Genomic DNA, 20,813 nt, shown 5'->3' on the forward strand with positions numbered 1-20,813 from the left:
TAAACTTAAAACGGTTAAAAATAAAATTAAAAATGCTATAGGTATGGTTCGAACTTGCAACATAACAAAACAAGTACAACCTTTTAACCAACTAGGCTAATATCACTTATCTTTAAATTCAACCCAAAATTTGATAAACGCGTGACATTTTAACAATATAAGTTCAACTTTTTAATTACTAATATATATATATAAATTATGCTTAATTTTCAAAGTGTCCGGATTGCTGGGTCCAGAGTTGTGGTTAATTTGAATATATGTGATAAAATGGATACTTGGGTCGGATTGTGGGTTGACCCGTCCATAAACTTAAAACGGTTAAAAATAAATGAAAAATGCTATAGGTATGGTTCGAACTTGCAACCTAACAAATAAGTACAATCTTTTAACCAACTAAGCTAATAACACTTTATATTTTAAATTTAACCCAAAATTTGATAAATGTGTGACATTTTAACTATATAAGTTCAACTTTTTAACTAACTAATCTATATATATAATGATGCTTAATTTTAAAGTGTCTATTGTCGGGTCGAGAGTTGTGGTTAATTTGGATATATGTGAGAGTAAATGGATACTTGAGTCGGATTGTGGGTTGACCCGCTCATAAAAATTTTACCGTAATATTTTTTTCGCGATTTTTTATATTATTACTCGTGCAAATGCACGGGATACATACTAGTATAATATAATGATGCTTAATTTTTAAAATGTCCGGATTGTCGGGTCGAGAGATGTGGTTAATTTGGATATATGTGAGAGTAAATGGATACCCTGGACCGGATTGTGGGTTGACACGCTCATAAACTTAAAACGGTTAAAAATAAATTAAAAATGCTATAGGTATGGTTCAAACTTGCAACCTAACAAAACAAGAACAACTTTTTAACCAACTAGCTAATAACACTTTATTTTAAATTCAACCCAAAATTTGATAAACGCGTGACATTTTAACAATATAAGTTCAACTTTTTAACTAACTAATCTATTATATATAATGATGCTTAATTTTTAAAGTGTCCGATTGTCGGGTCGAGAGCTGTGGTTAATTTGGATATATGTGAGAGTAAATGGATACTTGGGTCGGATTGTGGGTTTACCCGCTCATAACTTAAACGGTTAAAATAAGATCAAAAAAGCTATAGGTATGGTTTGAACTTGAAACCTAACAAAACAAGTACAACCTTTTTAAGCAACTAGGCTAAAACACTTTATATTTTAAATTCAACCCAAATTTGATAAACACGTGACATTTTAACAATATAAGTTCAACTTTTTAACTAACTAATATATATATATGTTAGGATCTAGGTAGCCGCTAGAGGACCGGGGGTTGGACCGTTAGCGTTCTTACTCGAAGGGTGGTGGTTAATCCGGTTAGAGATTAACACCGGAGTTTCAATACTACACAGTCTGTCACAAACCCTTGAACTCGGTTCAAGTGCGGAGAGGTTTGCTTTCAGGTTGAAGCACACTTGTATAATAGGCAGAGCCGGTTTCGGATGATGAAGGTCAAAGAGAATGGTGGGTCGGTTTCGGTAACCTGGTGATTCGGCTTTAGAGCGTGTTAGTTAAGTTAATGTAAATCGATTAGACAATGGAGCCGACAGAAAGTAAATAACAAGACCGATGTTATGGATTGTTCGGAGATAAACTCCTACGTACCCCTTCCTCTCGAAACCGCGGAGAAGGATATTCACTAAGGAATACAAATACAATCCGATCGAGACTTATTTCCTGCTCGATAACACTCTTACAATTTACACCGAAATTGTTAGAACACACACTTTAACTTTTAGCACTAGGCTTTCTTAGAGAGAGAGCACGCTGTTTAACTTGTAAATTAAATGCTTGCTGTATGTCACACTTGTCCCACATTTACTTCTTCAACTGCCCCTTTTATAGGTGAAATATGCCAAAGGTCATATTTCACTGCCTTGAATATGATTGATTGAGCAGGGGTGCAGATGTTCAGTGATTCAGATCTGCGGTCGTTCCTCAGACCTGATGGTCACCTCAGACATGGCAGTCTGTTCTTCCGGTTGTAGGACATACCTGCTAGGTTTGTCTTTTACTCAATGTAGGCACTGTCTATTGAACCGTTGTCTGTACTGGAAGATCTTCTTTCTAACTTATCCCGAAGTGGAAAGATCCGGTAGTACTGTCTTCTGCAGCTCTGCAGACTTTCCTCAGACTTGTATGGATATGGAAGTGTTCGTCTGTTCCCTTGGTATCATTCTCAACAGATACCGAATTGTCTTCTTGTACTGGTCCGGCATTTGACTTAACCGGGTGGCTTCCCGGTATGGGGTGATATAACCGGACTTCTTCCGGTTATTCCTTGCCTTGTGGCTGATCGCTGTTTGATGATTCGGTTTAAGCTTTGGCCGATCATTTCTTTGTTCGGTCATGTTCCAAGTATTCTTGGTCGGTTTACTGACCTGACCGGCTAATTTCTTTAGCCGGTTCTTTTGTTTTGTCGGTCCGGTTCCTTGTTCCTGCATGGAAAGTTATTTAAGTTAGGTTATTTGAACCGGTCTGATTTTATCTACACAATTTCTCCCTTTTTGATTATTTATTTAAAATTATCAAAATCATGTAAGTTTGCAACCGGTAGGCCGGTTTGTTTTGTTTGTCCGGATTTTTAAAACTGACTTAGGAGGGATTTTTCGAAAATTTTGAGATAAATTTTGGCAAAGTCTTATCTTTTATCTTATCAATTTCTCCTTTTTGATTATTTTATTAAAATTATCAAAACTAAGTAGAGATGCAAAAGATGGCCCGGTTTTCAAAAATAGCTTTATATATATGAAGATGACCGAAAATAACATAATATTAAAAATACTAAGACAAGTAAGGAAGGAGAGCCCCTATTCCGAGTCCGAGAAGTCATATATGTTCCACTTTTTCTTCTCCGGTTGCGGTCGACTGGCCGGTTCGGAAACTCGTTGTCTTATAGATCGGGCCTGCAGGGGTACTTCAATCCTCCTCTTCGACTGAGCTGCCTGCTGCGGTATACTCGTAATGACCGTTTCAGTGACATCATAAGCAGGTCGGCTATTTGAACTTTCTTTGAAGGTTCCCTCTTTCGCTTAGTCCGGAACTGAAGCAGAAGAGGCCGCCTTTCTTTCTTGTTGTCCTGCGAAGCCTTCCAGCCTCCGTTTTTCCCTTTCTAAGCCGCAGCGCATCCTTGCAGCTTGAGCGGACTGCTTTCTTTGTAATGTCCCGGGAACTTAGCCTCTACCTTCGAAGTCACTCGCTCCTCTTCTTCTTCGGTAAGTTGGGATGATCGCGGTGCTCCTTCTCTTTACTGCTTTCGGCGTCCAGCTCATCCTGGACCCTCTTAGCCTGCTTGAGGCATCAGCCGCTACAACCGCGGCCTCCGCATTTATCTTAGCCCTCAGCAGTTCGGCAACTTGTTCGGAAAGCGCCTTGAATTCGGCCTCGAGACCCTCATTTTTCTTCTCGGTTCGGAGACCCGTCCGAGTGTTGTGCCGACCAGGTCCCCAGCAACTCCGCCAATCGTTGAGCGATCTCTCTTTCAAGCGGCCAAAGTTTTCCTTTAACTCGGAGGTCGTATCCTCCAAAATTACGGTTCGCTTAAAATATTTACTGCGCAGAACCGCCTCTTCCTGTTTGATCTTCGTTGATTTCTGAGAGCGCGTCCCGAGTTTTGTCCAAGAGATGCCTTGTGGTGTCGGCGAACTTGAGTGCCGAGCAACCAAAATCTTTGGAATCTCTCCTTGAATGGCTGAACCTGCGGAGTTCTCAAACTCTTGAATACGGCTTATCAATCCGTTCTGTTGTTGAGTCTTCAAACCTTTGAAGACGGCCCTTAACCCATTCCTTTGTGAAGTCTGATTCGGAGGACTTCCGGTTGGTATGTGGAGATTGCCGGTGAGAAGAGGATCCGCCCTTTCATCGGATTCTTCTGATGCCGCATTCTCCCTTGGAGGTGTGGACAGTGATCCGGACTTGTTTCGATCCGGGAGCAGTATAGACCGGTATTTCCCTTGACTGTACATTGCCTCCAGCCGGTCAATTTCTTGAATGAGGTCTCCTTGGCTTTTTCAAGCCTTTCCAACACCAGCGGTGTTAAGGTGTCCTCCGATCCCACCTCTTCGAACTTCGCCGTAATCTTCCGGATGCGTATGGTTAGCTTCCGTAGTTGTGCTCGCGATTTTAAGAGGTAGGTTCGGTTTAGTACCTCTTCAACGGTATCGGATTTAGTGAGATCCATGACCACGTCTTCCACTTCCTTCAGTCTTGGAAACATTCCTCGTCGGTGTAGCCCGGTAGGATTTGCCTATACCGTTTGCCGAACCGGTGCTCGTGCCATTCCAGGTATATTTCTTCAATCGTCTCGGCTTGCTGTTTAGTGCCCTTTAGGAGTTTCAGCGCTATCCTATCGGCCTCTGCCTCTTCGTCCTCCTCGTCCTCTTCGTTACCGCCTTCTTCATTACAGCTTTCTTTACCGCCTTCTTCACCGCCTTCTTCACCGCCTTCGGTGGTCTCAGGATTTGCGCCAGGACCGACATTATCGGGACTTTGGCCCAAGTGCTCTTCTTCATTGGCGATCTTTCATCATCGGTCTTTTCTGTATCGGTTCTTTCAGAATTGGAAGCGGAATCTTCATCCTCAGTTTGCTGCGGCGGTTCCGAGAAAGTTACTTCTCTTTTTCTTTGCTTTCGGCCCCTTTCTTTGGCTGGGGCCGCTTTCTTGCTAGTTGCCTCTTCGGCCACTTGTGGAACCGGGGGCCGGCTGCTTCCTTTCCAGGAATTGTTTGGACCGGATCAGCTTCTTGTGGAGGACGGTGACGCCGTGGACCAATGTTAAGATTATGATGGGGAAGATCTTACCTAGAGGAACGACGTATCTCCAAGACCGGTTTGAGTCTGGTTTCACCATTTCCATCAAGTTGGGAACACTGCCTTTGCCCAATTAACTTTGTTCCTTCTATCAAGCCGACCAGCATTCTAATTTTGTCTTTGGTGAGGCTGCTGTAGTTCCCTCCCCTTGCTAGAATCGCCCTTGTAAAGATATCACAGATTGGGATATACTCCGGTTTCAACGTTGATTTGCTACCGGATACTTTTACCGGCTCCTTAGTTGCCGAGAGTATCTGGCAGGCTGCCTCAAATGTTTTGAGCTCTATGTCCGCCGTTGCATCTTGACCGGCAGTTGGGAGGCGCTGGCACTCCGCCACCGATTCCTCGGTGAGCTCTATTTCAGAACCGCATACAGTTGCGGTGATCTTATCGTCAGAGATAGTTGCGGTATTGAAAAATTCCTTAACCGCATCTTTATATAGAACATTAGGACCGCCAAGAAAATATTCCAGACCGGCTCTACTACCCGGTCAATAACCTCTTTTGCCGCAGGCGTGCCTTTCTGTCGGATTTCCTCGAAATCCACTTGAGTCAAGTGTTTGAACAAGACTGAATCGCGCCCCATCTTAGAGAGTTGAGAGTTTGAAAGGTGAGAGAGCAGATAACCGCTTTGAGAGAGTTTGAAAGCTTTAGAGAGAGAAAGCAATTTCGCGTGAGAATGAAAGAGAATGACCGAGACCCCTATTTATAGATGCGGTTTGGAAGTCCAACCGTCCCATCAACAATGGGCGGGAGTTTCCCTCCAAAAACATGAGCGGCAAACCATGGGCGGGAACGGAATAGGCGCCAATCCATGGGCGGGGGTTTTGAGCGGGAAATTTCCCTCCAAAACTTTTGCTTTCCCCATTGATGATGCAATCTTCTTTTGAGACCGATTGATGCTGTGGTTTCTAAATTTAACCGGTTTTTAGAGTGAGCAGAGTTTTTGCAATCTTTGAATTGAAGCGGTTTTTCTTTGAAACCGGATAAGTGTGCGGTTATTTTGATAATGTTAATCAGTTACTTAGATATTTAAGATGTTAAGATAACTCGGTCATTTAAACTGAAATGAGATTGTATTCAAGAAACATTGCAGAAAGGAGACCGACAGATAAATCGGTATTAGGATAAGCATATATAAACAATGGAAAAGTACAACTTGGAAGAAACATTCTAGAAATCCTTTCCTCCACCGAATCCTTGTCAAGGATGTTCGAAGAGGAGGCCGGTGTGCCCGGTCCAAACTCTGGCTAGTATGTGAGAACTTTTGCTGATGTGAGGTGCATAACCAAGACCTTTCTTGGTTATCACCATGGATTTCAGACGTTGGAAGATGACCATGGACCAGTTGATGGCATTTTTGCTAAAGATGTTGGTCATCATGTTGTAGTGTTCTTTGAGTACCGTGATTAGGGGACTGACAAAGAATGGACCGAGTGACGATCTCAAGAAGAAGTTGAGTGTGTCTCCCCAAACGGTTTTTGGGCCCATGGTCTTCCACCGGTTCCATGGTTCCAGAAAAGAGGAGTGCGTAATAGAATTCGTCAAGCCCCTCCAGAGGTGGAAAATCAAAGAACCCTTCTGTGGGCAGGTTGATAGAGAGGCAAATTCGGCTTCATCGAGCCAGAAAGTGTGGTCCCTCACCATAGAGACAATGTAATTGCCCCTGATGCATGCGCTTCTGAAGAACGTTTTAACGTCCTCCAAGAGAATGGGACCGGCCTCTTCGAGGAAGGGTCGAAGGACCGGTCGCAGTGAGAGATTGAAACATAACCTCCTTTTCCTGATTTCCATCCCCACTCTTCCATACAAGAGTTGAAGTCAATGCTCAAAAGTTTCCCAAGTTCGGCTTGGTATGATTACGGTTTTGAGAGATGGAATTCAAGAGATTTCAGAAGTGTTTTATGCTTTAGGATGTGGTAAGTTGATTAGAAGATAGCTCCTATATAGGGTTGGTTTTGGAGGGAAAACATAAGCTTTGATTGTCCAGTTTTGTTTTATTAAACAAGAGAATCTTGATGTTTCCAAGGTGTATTGGGAAGAGGCAGATTGCGGAGCCCGAGGTAGGTATTAGTTGAGAAGTAACCAAGTTAGTTGGAATTAAATGTTCAGGTGGTTGGGGGTTATCTCATTAATTAAGGATTCCTTTTTCATTAATTGCAAGAAACATAACCGAGATTAATCAAAAGAGACCGAAAGCAACATAGATAAGGCCGAAGAAGGCACATATAGAACCGAATAGAGAACAAAGATAACACCGAAAAGAAACATGATAGAAACCGAAGTGATCATAATGATGTTGGATAACGATACACCCGGTACGTGCAGCAAAATGACCGGTGCAGGAAGGAGTGACTTAGTGTACATGGGAGTTGACGACACCGGTAGGGTTGTTACGGCGGTTTCTCCTTCTCAGGCCCTCTCAAACCGCTCATAGAAAGAATCGGTTATCTCTTTGGTCAGCACTTTGGGCTTGGTTCAGACCTTCTCCGGGACAGGTCAGAACACCAAGCTCCACAAGAAGACAGCTTAGTTGGGAGATGAAGCCGATTGATCGGATACCAACCATCCAGATGAGGACGTCAAACAGCACCCTAACCAGTTCACCGGTGTACCGGTGATTATAGCCGCCATCATGTTGAAGGTCGGTTACAGTAGGTATTTGTGACATCTCTCCCGAAGATGCTCCTACCGATCACATCATTGAGAAGCTGATATTCAGCTCTCAAGTGTGATTTTGTACCGTGATCCTCAACCGGTTCGTCAGACCGTGCGAGGGTGAGGGAGATCTCGGCCTTTATGTTGGCCGGAACATCGAGATCTGTCAACCCTTACTTTGGCAGGCTAAAGCACCGCGCAAAGTCTCTTTCGGTGAAATCAAAGACGATACCTCCCACTTTAGATTGGATGTGAGTTTCAAAGTGGGGGGTCCCCCTGAATACCCTGGCGTGATAGAAAAACTCTAGTATTGATTCAGGATAAATGGTGTGCTTGTCGTTCAGGAAGTACCGAAGACCGGTATCTTCCAGGGATTTGAACATCTTATACACCCATAGTGCTCTGTGCTGAACAGGATTGAAAATCAACCTGAAGGATGCTGGGAAACTGAGACATTTTTGCCTTAGTGAGAGAATGATCTTTTGTCTTGAGTGTTTTGGTGAATGTTCGCTTCACTTAAATACTAGTTTGGGGATATCCTATTGTCCAGATATTAAGTGGAATGATATCTATTAACTACAGGATAAATATGTATTGCATGAATTAGGCATGTTTTCAGTATAGGGTGTTGGTCATAGGCCTGGACGGTGAAAGATATCATCAAATCTTCACGTCTTTTAGGTGCGACCATTTTACTTTGAAAAGGTAATGTTCAGAACAGATATCTTTAAACACTGATAATTATTCCACTTATGTTTGAAATTCAAATAATCTAGGATAGTCTGTTTCCGAACCGGTCAGTTATCAGTTGTTCATCCCGATGCGGTTATTTGGTGCATGCACCAAGTAGCCGGTCGGTTTACTCTATCTGATGAACTGGGCGGTTCTTCCATAGGTATCTTGAAAATTTGAAGTCCAACAGTTTAAGAGGAACTACCGGTTTTATCTGTCCGAACCGGTTTCCCTTTAAGCATCCTTAGGAAGGATCTGACTAATGTCGGTTAAACCGAGAGTAAGTCTGAATTGAGAGAACTTAGCTTCCTGTAGAGGCTTCGTGAAGATATCGGCTACTGTTGATCAGTCGGTACGTATTCCAGCCGGATATGCTTCAGCGTGACATGTTCCCGGATGAAGTGGTGCCGTATGTCAATATGCTTGGTCCTAGAGTGGAGAACCGGATTATAAGTTATTGTTATGGCACTCGTGTTGTCACAGAAGATCGGGGACTCTTCGGCTGTGACACCGAAGTCCTTCAGCTGTTGTTGTATCCAGAGGAGTTGTGAACAACAGCTTCCTGCCCCAGATATTCAGCTTCTGCGGTCGACGTGGCCACGATGTCTATTTCTTGCTATGCCAAGAACAAGCCGGTCACCTAGGAACTGACATGATCCGCTGGTGCTTTTTCTGTCGATCTTACAGCCTGCATAGTCTGCATCTGAGTAACTCGTTAGATTAAAGGACGAGTCCTTTCGATACCACAAACCGACATCAGGTGTGCCCTTTAGATACTTCAGTATCCTCTTTGCGGCTGTGTAGTGGGATTGTTTTGGATTGCTTGGAATCTCCCACACACACCGACTGCAAACAGAATGTCCGGTCTGCTCGCTGTCAAGTATAGGTGAGAACCGATCATGCCCCGGTATGCGACCTGGTCTACCGATGGCCCTCATATCTCCTGTCTAATTTAATCGATGAGCTCATTGGAGTAGCCGCTGAGGAGCATGTGTCCATTCCAAACTTCTTTAGAAGCTCTTTGGTGTACTTAGTTGGCTATGAAATGTTCCTTCTTTGAGTTGTTTAACCTGAAGACCTAGGAAGAAGCTTAATTCTCCCATCATACTCATTTCAAACTTGTCAGTCATCATTTTTGAGAATTTATCACATAGCTTAGGATCGGTGGAACCGAAAATGATATCATCTACATAGATTTGAACAAGTAGGATATGTTCCTTCTTTTCAAATTTAAACAACGTTTTATCCACCGAACGATGGTGAAATCATGTTGTAACAGAAATGCGGTTAGTGTATCATACCAGGCTCTAGGTGCTTGCTTTAGACCGTATAAAGCTTATTTAACGGTATACATGGTTTGGGAAATGCACAGCTTTTGAAACCGGGTGGTTGTTCAACATACACCTCTTCACGTAGGTCACCATTCAAAATTGCACTTTTAACATCCATTTGAAAGACCTTAAAGTTTTTGAAAGCAGCAAAGGCTAGAAAAATCCTAATGGCTTCAATCCTAGCTACAGGAGCAAATGATTCTTCAAAATCAATGCCTTCTTCCTGTTTGTAACCTTGTGCCACTAATCTGGCTTTGTTCCTCGTGACCAAACCGTCCTCATTGAGTTTGTTTCTAAATACCCATCTTGTTCCTATGACCGATTGATCTTCGGTCTAGGGACTAGGTACTAGACTTTACTACTCTCGAACTGGTTTAGCTCTTCTTGCATTCCCAAGATCCAATCCGATCTGACAGTGCTTCATCTATTCTTTTCGGTTCAATCTGGGATATAAAAGCGGAATTAAAGTATCATTCCAGAAGTTGACCTCTTAGTTCGAAAGGTTCTGAAGGGTCACCTATAATTTCCTCAGGAGGATGTTATTGTTTCTTCTGAGGTTCAGTTCAGGGATGTCTACCAAATTACGTTTACTTGATCAAGGCTAGACATGACGGTAGGCTGAACAGGGTTTCAGACCGACCGACTTCCTCGGATTGGACCGAAGTGTCCGCTTCCTGTTGTGGAACAGCTTGATCCGACTGGGTTTCAAATGTTACCCATTTGGTCATGGACAAACCGCCTGAGGACCGGAGTCTCATCTTCACTATCAGAATGGATATTGTTGTTTACCAATCTGTTGTGTAGATCAAAGCATGAAGCAGTATTACTTTCAACCGATTCATCGAAAACAACGTGAATTGTTTCCTCCATGGTTGAGGTTCTATTATTATACACTATATATGCCTTACTCACTGTGAATAACCTAGCATGATCCCCGGTATCGGTTTTTGCCTCAAAAGCAGTGAGTTGGGTTTTACCAATTTATATGTATATAACACTTACAACCGAAAATCTTGAGGTACTTAAGTTTGGGAACCCTGTTAAAATAAACCTCATAAGTTGTTTTGTTATGAAACTTGTTAATTAAGGACCGGTTTTGTGTATAACATGCAGTGTTGATAGCCTCAGCCCAAAATTTCTGAGCAATGCCGAATCGGCTATCATGGACCGTGCGGCTTCCTTGAGAGTCCGGTTTCTTCTCTCGGCCAGGCCATTTTGTTGAGGAGTCCCTAGCATTAGACAACTCGTGTCTAATGCCGGATTCATCAAGATATGCGGTTAATGTACTATTGGTAAATTCGGTACCTCGATCACTTCGAATGCTATTAATGCGAATTGATTTTTCATTTTGAGGCGTTTAAGAAGTGTAATCAGGTTTGATGTGGTTTCAGTTAGATGGTAGAAATATCAACCATGTAAATCTAGAATACTCATCAATAATACCATGGTGGTAAAGCATACCTCCTAGGCTAACAACCTGAATCGGTCCAAATAAATCCATGTGAAGAAGATCTAATATCGGCTAGATTGTATATTTCCTTTACTCTTAAAGGTTGACCTAGTTTGTTTACCCATTTGACATGCTGAGCAAAACCTTATCCTGATTGAATACTATATCAGGGATACCCTCAACTAGCTTTTTACCGCGAATGTAGTTTAAGGTTTTCATGTTTAGGTGGCTTTGTCTTTTATGCCATAACCAGGTTTGATCAGTCTTAGCTATCATGCATATAGGATATTCTACTTTAGTTTTCCAGTCTACTTGTAGATATTACCTATCCTATTTCCGGTTAACAGTACAATGCCTTGAGAGTTCTTAACTAGCATGCATGTTTAAGAAATTCTACAGTATATCCAGCGTCACACATCTGACTATGCTAAGCAGGTTAAAGCGTAGGTTTTCAACTAAAAGTACGTTATCAATAGTTAGGTTACCAGGGACAATCTTACCCTTGCCCACAGTTCTACCTTTTGAGTTATCACCGAAGGTGATTAGAGACCGGTTTCTATTCTGATTTCGGTTAGCAGATTGTTGTTTCCGGTCATGTGTCTAGAGCAACCGCTTGTCCAAGAACCATTCAGAGTTTCCTAGCCGTTTCTGTTGGATCCTGCAAAACTATACATATTTACAACTGTTTGGTACCCACATTTACTTGGGTCCACATGCGATTAGTCCCTTGGGTATCCAAACCTTGCCAAACCGGACGGTCTTCGTTGCTAGGTTTTAACGTCCTTTTGACACTCGGTCTCGTGTATCTCGGTTTCTCTACATAGGTCTTAAATGGTGGTGATCTTCGGTTTGGTGATCTTTGGTTTGACCTATGCGGTTCAGGATGGGCTTTCATATATTTGAGAATTTCGGCTTTTTCTTTTTCACATGGGTCAAGCCATTTCTCAGAGTCGGTTGGACCAAACATAGTCATATTTTAGCTTTTCTTCCCTATAGTATGCGGTCAACTCTTCTTCAGCGGTCCAGGAGCTTTTAAGGAATCTTATAAGGGGGAGGTTACTTCTTGTAAAACCTTACTTCTCTACGGGTTTTTGGTCTTTGGAGCTATCCTCTAGTGTATCCTAGGTCAGAACTTGCAGCGGGATGTCTATAATGACTACACATTTTTCTTTACTATATCACTAGATCTCTTATATGCAGCCATCTTGTATTGGAGTCGGGCATTTTCTTCCTCGGTTAGGTCTCTAGCCGGTTCACTAGGCTGTTCGGTACTAAGTGGTGGTTCAGGTTCTAATTTGGTTTATAAGGTGGAGGTTTCATCAGGTTTTTATGATCTCCGGTTTCGGTTATAATGGGTACTTCTAGTTCTAGTAGGATATGGGTACTATAGGATCGGTTCTAATGTTGAGGTGCTTAGGTAGCAGGCTAGTAGGTTCTTATACTCTTCTACAATGTCATTCAATGCATTATATAACTCATCTTTAGTAAATTCTTCACAAGGAGAGTCAAATACTTGTTCCTCGTTTTCCATGAGACATGTGAGTTCATCATCACTATCACTGTGAGCCCATAAGCTTCCTCCATCATCGGCTATCAGTGCTTTCAGTACCTCATTTCCTTCACCGGTTTGTTGATAATGTTTCGGTTATCTTGGTTATCCTGTTTCTGGGTTATCCCTCCTCGGTTTCCTGCATTCCCACTTAAATGTCCCCCAAACAGTTACAGTTATAACACCTTACATTGGATTTATCACCATAGTAGTTGTTTGTCGGTTGGCTTCTTTTCATGAACCTCCCAACTTCTGTGCAAGCATTGCCATGGCATCCTCGGTGAACTGCTCGGCGGTTCTGATAGGTGCTGGTGCAGGAGCAACCGGTTCTATGGGTAGTGATCAATGCTCTGGTGAGGTGAGGCCGAGACCTCTTCGTCAGTTCTAGATTTCATTTCAAACTCATAAGCCTTAAGATCTTCGAATACATGTATAGTTTCATCTTACGTAGGCTTTTTGATTCCCTCCATTACCATTGTCTTTATGTCCCAAGCACTGGAAGAGATCCAAAGCTTTCATAATGACCCTCTTTGTTGTCATCCTCTTGCCAAGAGTTGCTAGCTCATCTAACATACCAGTGAACGGTTCACTGTACTCCTTCATTGTTTCTCACGGTTCATTTTGATGCTTTCAACTTCTGTGTAGCCACCATGTATCTTGTTTTCCTTTGTTCTTCATACCCTCAAAGATCTGGATAACCGTGTTCTATGTTCCTTCGCGGTTTTTGCAGTCTCTGATCTTGCAGTATGTGTTTCTGTCCACACTGTTGGAGATCCGGTTTCTAGCATGATTATCCAGGTTGTTTCTTCTCCTATCTTCAAGCCGTCCATTCATTTCTGTCCTTATCAATGAATATCGGTCCTTCTGTCAGAATGGACTCCATTTCATCATCCAAGGTGATTAAATGCAGGTGCAATGCGTGCCTTCCAGTTGGCAAAGTCATCACCTTCTAGCATTGGAGGCCTATCCTGAAATCATGCTTGCTTGAGTATTGAAACTAACTGCTCTGATACCAATGTTAGGATCTAGGTAGCCGCTGGAGGACCGGGGGTTGGACTGGTTAGCGGTTCTTACTCGAAGGGTGGTGGTTAATCCGGTTAGAGATTAACACCGGAGTTTCAATACTACACAGCCTGTCACAAACCCTGAACTCGGTTCAAGTGCGGAAGAGGTTTTGCTTTCAGGTTGAAGCAGCACACTTGTATACTACCCCTTCCTCTCGAAACCGCGAGAAGGATATTCACTAAGGAATACAAGTACAATCCGATCGAGACTTATTTCCTGCTCGATGACACCCTTACAATTTACACCGAAATTGTAAGACACACACTTTAACTTTTGCACTTAGGCTTTCTTAGAACAACACAATATTATCACTTGTAGAGTAAATGCTCTTAGAATTTCTCACTTGTCTCACTGTATGTCGCTTGTCCCTTGTGTCGCGCATTTACTCTTCTTCAACTGCCCCTTTTATAGGTGAAATATGTCAACGGTCATATTTCACTACCTTGAATTTGATTGGCTGAGCAGGGGTGCAGAGGTTCAGTGATTTAGTGATTCAGACCCTGCGGTCATCTTTTCAGACCTGACGGTCAATCTGAGACCTGGCAGTCTGTTCTTCCGGTATGTAGGACAAACCTGCTAGGTTTGTCTTTTACTCAATGTAGACACTGTCTGTTAGACAGTTGTCTGTACTTGGAAGATCTCTTTTCTGACTTATCTCGAAGTGGAAAGATCCTGTAGGACTGTCTTCTGAAGCCTGCAGACTTTCCTCAGACTTGTATGAATATGGAGGTGTTCAGTCTGTTCCTTTGGTATCATTCTCAATAGATACCCGAATTGTCTTCTTGTACTGGCGGTCATTCGACTTAACTGGATGGCTTCCGATACGAGTGATGTAACCGGACTTCTTCTGGTTATTCCTTTGCCTTGTGGCTGGTCGGCTGTCTGATGTTTCCGGTTTTAATCTTTGGCCGATCCTTTCTTTGTGCGGTTATATTCCAAGTGTTCCTGGTCGGTTTAATGACTTGACCGGCTAGTTTGCTTTAGCCGGTTCTTTTGTTTGTCTGGTCCGGTTCCTTGTTCCTGCATGGAATATTTATTTAAGTTAGGTTTATGTGAACCGGTCTAATTTTATCTAACAATATATATATATAATGATGCTTAATTTTTAAAGTGTCCGGATTGCCGGTTCAAGAGCTGTGGTTCTATATATATATAATGATGCTTAAATTTTAAAGTGTCTGGATTGTCGCGTCGAGAGCTGTGGTTAATTTAGATATATGTGAGAGTAGATGAATACTTGGGTAGGATTGTGGTTGACCCACTCATAAACTTAAAACGGTTAAAAATAAAATTAAAAATGCTATAGGTATGGTTTTTGAACTTGCAACCTAACAAAACAAGAACAACCTTTTAACCAACTAGGATAATAACACTTTATATTTTAAATTCAACCCAAAATTTGATAAACGCGTGACATATTAACAATATAAGCTCAACTTTTTAACTAACTAATCTATATATATAATGATGCTTAATTTTTAAAGTGTCCGGATTGTCGGGTCGAGAGCTGTGGTTAATTTGGATATATATGAGAGTAAATGGATACTTGGGTCGGATTGTGGGTTGACCCACCCATAAACTTAAAATGGTTAAAAATAAAATTAAAAATGCTATAGATATGGTTCGAACTTGCAATCTAACAAAACAAGTATAATTTTTAACCAACTAGGCTAATAACACTTTATATTTTAAATTCAACTCAAAATTTGATAAACCCGTGATATTTTAACAATATAAGTTCAACTTTTTAACTAACTAATATATATATATATATATAATGATGCTTAATTTTTAAAGTGTCCGTATTGCCGGGTCGAGAGTTGTGGTTAATTTAGATATATGTGAGAGTAAATGGATACTTGGGTTGGATTGTGGGTTGACCCGCCCATAAACTTAAAACGGTTTAAAAATAAAATTAAAAATGTTATAGGTATGGTTCGAACTTGCAACCTAACAAAACAAGTACAACCTTTTAACCAATTAAACTAATAACACTTTATATTTTAAATTCAACCCAAAACTTGATAAACGCGTGACATTTTAACAATATAAGTTCAACTTTTTAACTAACTAATCTATATATATAATGATGCTTAATTTTTAAAGTGTCCGAATTGCCGAGTCGAGAGCAGTGGTTAATTTGGATATATGTGGGAGTAAATGAATACTTGGGTCGGATTGTGGGTTGACCCACCCATAAAAAATTTACCGTAATATTTTTTTCACGGTTTTTTATATTATTATTCGTGCAAATGCACGGGATACATGCTAGTTTCTATAACTATTGTAATGTGACCGTGAATATCATTTAATGCAAATAAGGTTACACAAGAAAAAGGATTTCTAGATCATAGTTAAATATTAATTACTAAAAATGTCATTCAATCCAACAATGATGAATTGAGGAATTTATAAAACTAGGTACACTCCCGTGCGATTCATACGAATAAAAATATTTTCTTACAAAGTCTCTCGTTCATCAAATTTGGTGTTGAATTTAAAATATAAAGTGTTATTAGCCTAGTTAGTTTAAGAGTTTTACTTGTTTTGTTAGGTTGCGAGTTCGAAACATACCTATAAAATTTTTAATTTTATTTTTAGCCGTTTTAAGTTATGGGCGGGTCAAACCAGAATCCGAACTAAGTATTCATTTACTCTCACATATATCCAAATTAACCACAACTCTCGACCCGGCAATTCAGATAGTTTCAAAATTAAGCATCATTATATATATATATTTATATATATAGATTAATTAGTTAAAAATTTGAACTTATATTGTTACAACGTCTCGCGTTCATCAAATTTTGTGCTGAATTTAAAATATAAATTGTTATTAGGTTGCGAGTTCAAAACATATTATAACATTTTTTATTTAATTTTAACCGTTTTAAGATTATGGGCGGGTCAACCTAGAATATGACCCAAATATTCATTCACTCTCATATATATATATATTTAAATTAACCATAGCTCTCGACCCACAATCCAAACACTTTTAAAATTAAGCATCATTATATATATATATATATATTATTGCAATGTGCAATGATAAATAAGGTTGCATAAACAAATATGAAATTTTGACCTGAAAGTTTAAAAATAATCATTAAAAATGTCCTTCGATCTGAAATGTTATTTACAGCAATGGTCAATAACGATATTACAAACAACTAATTTTACAAACAACAAGTTGAGTAGAAATTAAAATATTTTAATGCAAAACAACTTGCAAACAAATAATAAAAACTTTCATAGATAGTTGAAAAATAATTAACATGAAAAATAATTAACAATGATTACAATTTAGTTTATAATAATACTTTATCAAATATTTGTTGAACTAATACGAAAATATTATATATATATATACATATATTAATACAATATATATATACACTCGTTGTATCAGTTTAGCAATTAAGCGTCCATCAGTAATATGTCATATTTAAGTAGACGCAACAACATATTAAACGAAGTGTTTATCCATTGACCGACATTTTTTATGTGAAGGAGTTTCAGCAATGCTGATGATTTTATTATGCGTGCACCTTCATATAAAGGCCATTTAGATTATTAAGCAATTTATTGAATCTTTGCAGATCCTCGATTGGTTCATGGATGCTCGAGCCACCATTAACGTTAGAGTACATATCGTGCATAAAATCTTACATATATTGTTCTTCATTGACCGGAGGAGTACTTGTGACTTCCGGTACCACATTATCCGAGTCACCTTCATGATCATCCTCATCATCATGATCATAAACCACGTTAGTAGTACTATTTTTTTCTCAATGATAATACCAGAATTCATAATTCAGAGTTATTCTCAATGTGAATCTTCACATCGACTATATCCTTAAAAGTTGTGTTCAAACATTTTACGCAAGGACATTTCATTTGCTGTTGTCTTGTACTACTCACTGCAAAATCTAGAAAGTAGTCAACTCCTTCCTCATATTTTGGATGATCTCTACGTAAGCTCATCCATGTTTTTTCGGGTACTTTCATCATTCTAATTAGATGGAAAATCTAAGTAAAACAGAAGTGGATAACTAAATTTCTCTTTATAAAAAGAGGATTTTCAATTAACATGTTGAACCAAAAATCTATAATCAGCCTAAACCTAGAAGTCTAAAAATCAGAAGGCACACAAAATTCAGCAATATAAGAACAAGACGACAATCAATTGCTAGGAATCATAATTGATTCTCTTTACAACAACTATTAGGAATTAATAGTTAGGAATCTTAATTAATCTATTAACTTTTCATAAACTCTAAATCATACAAATTTTAGAAAATATATAATTAGACTAAACCTAAAAGTATATAAACCCTAACTCACACCAATTTCAGCAATATGAAAACAAGACTGCAATCAATCAAAGAGATTTATTACCAACACTAGACAATTATTAAAATCATACTCATCCAAATGATCATTTATGTGGAATGTCAACTTCAAAAATTTTTATTGTCCAAATTAAAAACAACTCTGCACATCAATTACATATTCATAAACCCTAAATCAAATAAAAAAGAGAAGACATACATGCAGGAAGAGGTTGTTGGGAGAATAGTTCGATGGAGGTAAATCGATCAGTTGTTCAGAGTTCCTTCCTTCCGTGGCATTGTGGCGGCGGCGTAGATCTGCGACTAGAGGTAGAATGGAGGTAGGGTGGACCGACGGTAGGAAGAACGATGACTGGGAGGCGGGGGAAGTTTCGGTAGAGAGAAGAAAGAGAGAAGGTGTAGGAGAGGGTTTCTGCCAAAAACGCGATTTAAAGGTATAATACCAAAAGATATAATAAATCTTTTGATATTAACTCTTAACTAACAGCTTAAATTTTTACCTATATCTTTCGTTATTTCCCTTAATTACCCAAAAATTGTTCTAAGTGTTGGGAATGTGCCAAAATCGAAAGAATTACTCAATTCTTTCGACATTACCTTTAAATACAGAAAGAAATACCAATTTCTTTCGGTTTTGGCCTTAATTATCCTGAAATTTTCAAATTTTAGGGAAGTGACAATTACCGAAAGAATTGGGTACAATATTAAAAATGACCCTATAGCGATTGGTTTACCAATCGTTATTAACCTCCAAACCAATCGCTATAGGCCTATAGCGATTGATCATATACCAATCGCTCTCAATCGAAAGAAGTCTCCTCGTTGATGCTTTAATTGGAAACGATGATTGCTAGATAACCAATCGTTATAGGCTTATAGCGATTGATGTAATAACCAATCGCTACTACTCAAAATCATTTAGCGATTGGTTTATTAACCAATCACCACTTTCTTTATCAATTTTTTTTTTAAATTATTATAATTTTATTCCTTTAGCAAGTCTTTTATCCATACATTTTTTTGACATAAAGCATAATCCTGACTTGAGTTGACATTAAATTGTTCGCTTGCACCCGTAAACCTTTTGTCTGCAACATCTAATGTCTTACTAAGATGATCTCATGCTTGACTTTTTTATGATGAGACCTAATTTGTTCTATAAAGTCATGAGCATTTCTCTGTAGTCAATCTGCTTCATTGAATGCAACTGATGAGAACGAAAAGCTTCTCCGAAGGCATGGACTAATGAGGACTTCTCTTCAGATACGTGCTTTTGAGATACGTGCAACTGATGAGGACTACTCTTCAAATACGTGCTTTTGAGATTTTGAAAGTGAACGCCTGGGAATTTGATGATTATCTATAGATTTCTCAATAGATTGATCATTTGTTTTGAACTTTGAGTTAATTCCCCAGAAAGTTTGATCAACCTTTGATTCTTGTGTCAGAGAATCATTATTTGCAGCACTTGAAGATGATGATGTTGATCTGAAAAAGAAAAGCTTCTTCATTTGAATGACTAGGAGCAGACATCCTAAAGCTCATATAGAATGTTTAGCTGTCGTTAGTAAAATAAACTAACACCAGTCCTTCATTTCTGTGACCTACAAAACAAAAGGCAGGTCCAACAATAGATGTTATGATGATTACACAAAACAAAAAATACAGAATAATTGAAAATGAAATTGGAAGACTTTTGAAGTAGATATATTTCACACTTTCATCCTTTCATTTGCAAATCATTGATTTCTATTTAATCACTATAGGTAACAATCTTTTTGATTGAGAAAGATTAAATAGAAATACATAATAATTCAAGCATGACAATCTCTAATGATCAATGGCTATACAACCTCTATATCTGCCCCGCCTTAGCTAATCATATGATAAAGAATGCCTAGATTTAACCCCAAGAGTACGAATAAATGTGCAATAATTTCTGAGTATGTCCCATTTCTTTAAACCCAAAAGTACACCCTCTTCCCTAGAATAACCACCAATACAAAAAAAACAGATTAAGATATTCCCTTTGTTGGGTCAAATTATTTTGATTAAGTGTCAAAGTAGTTGACTATTGGAATTTTCTTGATGAATGTATATAAAACTCAATCTATGCCGTCTAATTGTTTTTGGTGCAGGTGTATCGAACACAGGTTATGATAGAATTAGTCTTAATGAGGTTCATTAGACTGATTTGGAATTTGATGCATTGAGTTAGACGGAGTTAGACGTACAGTCTAATAGACGTAGTTAGATGTGCAGTCTAACAGATGTAGTTAGTCGTGCAGTTTAACAGACGTAGTTAGACGTGCAGTCTAACAAACGTAGTTAGACGTGCAGTCTAACAGACGGAGTTAGACGTGCAATCTAACAAACGTAGTTAGACGTACAGTTTAATAGATGAGAGTTAGACGTGCAGTCTAAAAGATGGAGTTAGACGTGCAGTCTAACAGACGTAGATAGACGTACAGTCTAACAAATGAGAGTTAGACGTGCAGTCTAACAAATGAGAGTTAGACGTGAGGTCTAACTCCTTCAGATTAGCTGAAGGGATGTATAGTTAGACGTGTAGTCTAACTAATGAAAGTTAGACGTGTAGTCTAACTCCTTCAGATTAGATGTGGTATTAGACGTATTGCCTAATCCCTTTAGACCAGGTGGTCTAATGGATACTGCTATTAGACGGAGGCGTCTAATTTCATTAGACGATGTCGTCTAAGTGAAATACGTCTAATTCTAGGCTTAAGTAGTTGTTTGAAACTAGCACCCGTCTACCCACGATCAACTAGCTGTACGCTAGTT

This window comes from Impatiens glandulifera, chromosome 1, assembly GCF_907164915.1.
Source record: "Impatiens glandulifera chromosome 1, dImpGla2.1, whole genome shotgun sequence".
Taxonomy (NCBI): domain Eukaryota; kingdom Viridiplantae; phylum Streptophyta; class Magnoliopsida; order Ericales; family Balsaminaceae; genus Impatiens; species Impatiens glandulifera.